Here is a 7,193-nt window from a genome sequence, read left to right as displayed (position 1 = left end):
TGTTCACAGATAATCTTCTCGAAGGTGTTGCACCCACTAAGTCTTTCTGCCCATAATGCGAAAAATCAAGCCTAGGTGCGAAAAAGAAAATTTCGTAGAATTTGATACAAAAAATTTTTGAATGCAGGTAAAAAAGGGAGAAAAATAAGACCGAGACTATATATATATATATATATATATATATATATAAAGAAAAAATATTTACGGGCCTAAGAAAATAGAGATGAAGAAATAGAAGCGGGAAATAACCTAACCATGAATGTATTCTAAAGTGCAACAAACAGTGTTAAAAAAATGGAGAAATCCATGTGACCTATTATCCATGTGACCTCATAGTGAAGGCCTAAATGCGCTGTTGTAAATGTAATGTTTTATATTTAGAGAGGTATTGAAAAAAGTAACCTAATCTAAATGAAAAAGTTTTAAAGAAGGGGCGATGATTCGTTCCAGTAATTGAGTACTCCTGAACATTTGTTTCTCATCAGAGGAAAAATCGAAGGTGAAAAACCTGTTAGCAGGAGTGAGGCGCTTTTAAATCTATAAGTGTGCTTGAGCTAGTTGAAAAAGCGGCAAAGTCAAAGAGAGGGGGGGAGGATGGCGGTCCAGTTATATAACAAATTAAATCTAGTTAGGGAACTAAAGTTAAGACAGAAAAGTAAGAATTAAATCAAACAGACAAAGAGGGTAAGTCTAAACATGTAATAGCAAGCAATCTGTTTACTTCCGCCTTCAGACGCGACAGCAAATGGAAACACAATATTACACCAGAGGAATTGGCTCCCAAACCTGGTGAGCATCTCTTGTAAAGTTAAGCACACCTACCTCCAGAGGCCATCCGAGAGGACGCCACTACCCTCGGCCAATCCAAGCTGACTTCAAAAGTCAGACATCGTCAGTCCGCCAAAAGTTGACGGCCGATGCTATTCGCACCAACATTGACCACGCTTGCGCACTGAGTTGTCGGGTCCATCATTTAAACCCAATCGAGAAGAATGGATTCTACGTACGCAAACTGCCTAAGTGTTGTAGCAAATCTTTTTTTCTTTTTTTTTTTTTTTTTTTCCAAAGGCGGGTTACTACCTTGGCTTTGTTTATCATTTCTTAAGCGTTGGCGACTTTCAAAAGATTAGAAAGGAAAATGAGTTCCTTTTCTTATATATATATATATATATATATATATATATATATATAAAGAAGGAACGCATTTTCTTTTAAAGTATATATAAAAAAGGGCGGATTTTTTATGTTACACTTTGATCTTAGACACAGAGAAGCCCGACATTCATCATTCTGATTCTGAGCTGTGACTCCGAGCTAGTAGGTTGTGCTGAGGTTACACTTAAGATATTTGGATACTGACCCAGTTCCGTAGGCGGTCGGTGATTTTACCTTGGATTGAATAGTCACCTTCGGGTAATCAAAATGTCCTTTTACAAGACACCACTCGATAGTTCTGATAAAGAAGGCTACCGAAGCGAGAGTTTGTTTAAATCTAACATGATTTATCCATTGAAAAAAGAGGATTTTATTCTTATGGCAAAAGACAAGAGAAGTAAAGCGAAAAAGGCGAAAACTATGTCAGACACAGAAAGCGGACAACCAAGTAGGAAGAAAGATGTTAGGCCTTGCAAGGATAAAAGAGAGACAAACACACGAAGGAGAAGATACTGACGAACAGGCGCCAGAAATTTCATCAATGGAGAAAGCGAAGGACACTCCAAAATTCAAGACATGTTCTCAAAAAGAAATCCGGAACTAAATCGCGAAATTTGGATTTGACGCTATTTGCAATTACTTTCATGAAAGAGCTAAGGGTGATGTGGATGTGGAATCATTCACTAGAAAATTCTGTCCAGAAAGGATAACTGAAAGCAGAACAGAGAGCAAGGAATAAGAATGGATTACACCTAAGAAAACTGGAAAAGTAACAGAAAATGAAACTCCAATGGAAGTTACGAAAGAAAATCGATTTAACCCTTTAACTGCTTAAGACGTGTTTAAACGTTTTCAGAGTTTCCTTTAAAAATGCTTTAGATGTCTTTACACGAATTTAAAATCGCTCGAAAAATGTTTAAGACGTGTATACACGAAGCCCAAATTTCGCAAAGATTGCTTAAGACGTGTTTAGACGATGCGATCTCGTCTTCCTTCCCCTACCTTTTTGCAGGTGGCTGTCAGTCGACTTAAAGGTCTTGATAGGATGTGAAGTCTGTTTGAAAAGAACACTTTACGGAAGAATCCTGAGAGTGAAGTATCATTGTCAGACAGCAGGTATGTATTATGTGTATGGCGACTAAAAGTTTGCGAATGAAGATAAATCTTTTTACAACTGTTTGCCTTGTGGTACCTTATACAAATGAAAGTCAAACAGGATCAGACATTGTTATAGTACATTGCCAAATTTTAGTAGAAACAGGAAAAAATAAGAATTGTAACGGAAGACGCCCTTTTTAATAAATCATATGTTATACAATCAAATATTTTATTTTTGTATTAAAAGTTGATTACAATTTCTGATTCGTCAGGAAAAAATATAAAATGTAGCAACCAGCTTTCTTATTTGCACTCGTATTTCAAATGCGCGTTATTATAATGGTATATTCTTTTTACATTCTGAAATGTTAAAACTGTGCTTTCAGCATGCCTGAGTTTTGTCTCGTATGTGTGGCTCGCTTATTCACAAAGCCTACAGACCGTTTCTGCTGCTGTTTGTTCCGATTGGTTAAAAGAGATAGGGTTACAGAATCTAGTGCTTGGCGACTTTTGGTTCATCGTCTTTACAATTTGTATCTGAGCGTCGTGTACCAAAAAGTGAGCATAACCCACCGGAGAAACCGCAGCCCAGTGGTAACGAGCGGGAGAATAATTCACAGACTTCTAGGTCGTCGGTTCTATCCCCGCTCGTAGCTTTCATAAACTCTGCTCTATGCGGATTTATTTTTATTTTAACTTTATTGAATGACTTTGTCATTATTTGTCTTTTCGCCTTCGGGTACGGCGTTAAAAATTAAACGCCTTCAGTTTCTCTATTTTTGTTAATGTTAATTTTTCTTATTTTTATATACTGGTTTGTACTCTTTGTAGTAGGTACCAGTAAAGCAAGATTACGATCCAAGATCCCGAAAAGCGTTTCAATAGATATAGCGCATAATGGAATAAAATATAATTTTAGTTATACTTACTCGTAAAAAGAATAGGTATCCGACACCCTTAAATGTTTACTGAATGTTTTCATTTGGTTAATTTTTTAATATTTCTTTATTTGTATAAATTAATGCGCTATGAAAATTTACACAACAGACTCTTCCTAAGTGAAATAACGAAAAAGTGCATATGCTGTCTCGATATAAACACCTTTTCTTGTAAAACAATTACGTACTTTTAAAAGTTTAAATTCAAATACAAATAAACTATTAATAAGATCAGTAGGTTATTTAAGATATATTCCACACAATTCCTCTAAGCTTTCATTTATAAACTTAAAAAAATATTGAATGAAATAAACGCTGTTTCCGTTTGTTTGGCGTTAATTACCACGCCTACAGGGCGATAACTCGCCATTCCAAATATGACCGTCAAGCAGATGTTTCCTCCAATGAGAGCAGCCAGTAGCGAAATTGTCTGTAGGCTTTGTGAATATGCGTGTGGCTCTGTGTTCCCTAGAAATGGCGAACTGACATATAAAAAATTTATGAATGTTGAAAGGAAGATATTTTACTCGAAAACTTCAATTAAATGGAATAAATCAATACGCCGAAGGAATTTCTAGATATATTTGTTTTAAAAATTTTATTATTAAGATTTTAAATCCACAATGTTTTAAAATTAAAGGAGAAAAACACGTATTCCTTGAAACCTTTCCTAGATACTACAAAAGGCCGCCAACGAGATAGCAGTAAAATCGTTGAATACTAATAGTTTGAAGCGGTTTCAAATCCTGTCGAATGGATTGCCTGTATACCAGTTTTCGCGAAATTTGCTGCCCATGTTTAATGTGAATATGAGCCAATTTCAGTTAGCTTTTCATGATGGCGTCCCTTGACTACGAGTCCTCGCGCGGGTTGTGTTTGGTTTGGCTTGTTAGATTATTAAGCGCGTGAAGGCGATCTGCCTAAGGGGAGGTATGCTTTCGTGACAGGTTTTCTAAAGGAAAAAATCTCGTACTACATAGAGTTAAAACCATAAAAACGCCCATGCAATCAGCCTGTTCACGGGGGTTGGAATGCAGGTCAAACTACCAGTATGTTAAGAGATAGCCCTCGTATAGTTTGCCATAAGCTAAATAAAATAATTAAACATTCTTGAAATCGCTTCACATTACTGAAATGGCAATAACTTCATATTATATGCTACCATTTTTCCTCTAATACGAAATTTTGAGCTTTTCCTTTATTGGACAGCCCGCCAGCGGCCGAGGGGAGTCTAACGGAATAAGTGGTGGTTCTATCCGGGGGTTCGAATCCCGGCAAACGGGCTGGCTGCGAGGATTTTTTTTTTTTTTTTAGTTTTCCATATGTGTAACATGTATTCAAGCCAATTTCCGTTAGGCAGTCCTTCAACAAAGGCATCCTTCACCTTAGGTAAATAACCCTCGAGTACCTTGCCATAATCAAATAAACCATTATCCATAACATGCTTCAAATATTTTTCTGTTGAAAAGTGCATGCGCCAAAGTTGGCACCCTTTGAATGAAATGTTACTTTTTCTTTGTTTTTTATAACAATGTTCCCTTTTTTTTTTTTTCAGAATCTGAATTATCAAGAAAATATTTTTAATAATACGCAATTCTTTTTTTTTTTTTTTTTGTTTAATGAAAAATTAATTTAAGCGACAAATTTCTTATGTTTAGAAAAATTTTCGATTGTTGAAACGAGTTGCTGTCAAAAGCGCATCTTCTCGTTGCTGCATATATTTATTTGAAATAAAGTTATTAATTTTATTGAAGTTTGTGGATTCTTTGTGTTTTGAGGTAAAAGTCAAACCATCAGATATGTGATAACCTTAAAATAAGGGTATATATAATCACGATTTTGCGGCCAGACATTCCCAGCGAAATATATTAGAAAAATTTATCTATGTAGAATTAATGCATATTCCATTTAGTATTTGAATTTATCAGTGTTATTACAGATTAGTTTATCACTGAAAATTATATCGAGATTTAGTTGTGTTCGATATAACAATTTTCTTTTGTTTATATAAATCCGATTCGTTTAATAATATTATATTTATTAAATACTATTTATTAGGTTTCCAAATCTGTCAAACCCAATGAATGGCCTCCTGGCTAAGATTTCTGATTACCGCTAGTTCGATTCATATTCGAACCCCAAAAAACGAACTGGTTGCATGGTTGGGTTTTGTGATTCCCCATATGTGTAGCATGAACATGAGTATGTTTTACTTAGAAAGTCGTCCATGGAGACATCCATTTCCTTTCGGTTGATAGATCTCATTTCTATGCCATACTCAAATAATCTAATTTTTTTTTCAAAAAGACTAACAGATGCATATAACAAAATAAAATTAAGTAAATGCATATAACAAAACTGAAGTAAATGTATATAACGGGGGGAAAAAAATGAGTTAAAAACAAATTTTTAATGCAGTAGTTTTTAAATTGCATTTTTATTTGTTTTCAAATTTTATTTCATTTTTATGTATGTACTAATATACAGTTTATATGTGCGAAAGTGTACTTGTTCAGCATATCCACATATATTAATTAAATAAATCTGATTTGAAAATACATCCACTAACGCGCTATTCTCGTAACTTGAAAAACACTACACGTAAAGTATTGTCTGAGAAAAATATTTATAAAGAAAATTAAATTTCGTCTCCTTACTCGGTGCTGTGTAAAACAATTTAAATAAGCTTATTAATTTTTTTCTTCATTAAAATTAAATTTGTTTCTTTTTCCTCTACATATGAAAAATACCAAAATCTTGCTGTCAGACTGGAAATTTTTAAAAATACAAAACTCGTTTTTTTCGAACAAAAGTTTCTGGGGGATTTCTCTAGGTCAGCAGGTAGTAACAAGACCACTGAATGCTTTGTTTGAAAAACCCGATGAAGTGGATGATTTCACCCCCCAGAAGTTTTTCTTTAACAAAGCAGATGCGGTCCAAATGGCTTCTGAGAAGCGTTCGTATTTGAATAGCTAGAAGCTTGAGTTGGAAGACTTATTGTTCCCGAAGCTATCAAACAACAATAAACTTTGTTATAGATATTTCTCTGTGTGTTCTTGAAATCTTGGAATGGGTGAAAATTTATTTTGTTTTACATATATAAGGAAACTGTATGTAAAGCAAAATAATTCTAGGCACCCATTGCATGTTAATCATTGTACGTCCCCTCAGCTCTTCGGTTGGATATTAAGAAAAGAAATTCTTATACTGCTTTTGCTAAAAACCAATTTGAATCTTTTTTTCATTGTAGGGTAACATGAGCCAAAAAGTTTTCGTTGGAAATATACAATTATGTTAGATTGACACATCAGATAGAAAATATTTTATCGTCATCATCGGCTATGAGAAAAGGTTTTTACGTTTAAGATTTTGGATTATGATAAAGCACACAGGACCTATTTATCTAAGGGAAAGCAAGTCTTCGTGGTAGATTTTTTTAAGGAAAACAAACTGTTAATTCACAATTCCACTTCTGAAAAACTCCTAAACCTCCCATGCAGCTGCGGAATTTACCTGTGCTCAGCTATCTTACCGCTTGGAGACTAGTTGGCTTTCTGAACTTACGCAATATCTATCTGAATTTGGATATTTGCATAAAAAACGAGCAAAATAAAATGGTACATTGTAAATAGTACATTTTACTGAAAGCAAACTTTCTTTGAAGAAGGAAAATTAATTGTAAGGAATAAGATGGATGCATTTAATTAAATGGCGGGCAATAACAGCGCCCCAGGCAGCATGCATCCGTAAGTTGCACGAGAAAAATACATGCAATTTACGAATGGCCTTTCGTATAAAAACGTTCAAGTTGAACGTAAAAATATCATAAAAAGTGTCCAGTGGCAATTACTAAATATTTACGTATATTTTTACGTTATACTATACGTAACTTTTACGTAAAATTTAGGTATATTTACGCGAGAGACTACTGTTCATTCGCAACTTTTACGTATAATATACGTAAATTTCCCCGATTTTTTACTGTATATAAACGTATATATT

This window comes from Stegodyphus dumicola, chromosome 12 (assembly GCF_044657685.1).
Source record: "Stegodyphus dumicola isolate Sdum_Otavi_A_Nest chromosome 12, ASM4465768v1".
Taxonomy (NCBI): Eukaryota; Metazoa; Arthropoda; class Arachnida; order Araneae; family Eresidae; genus Stegodyphus; species Stegodyphus dumicola.
The sequence above is the reverse complement of the archived record's forward strand: the minus strand, read 5'-3'. Positions refer to the sequence as shown.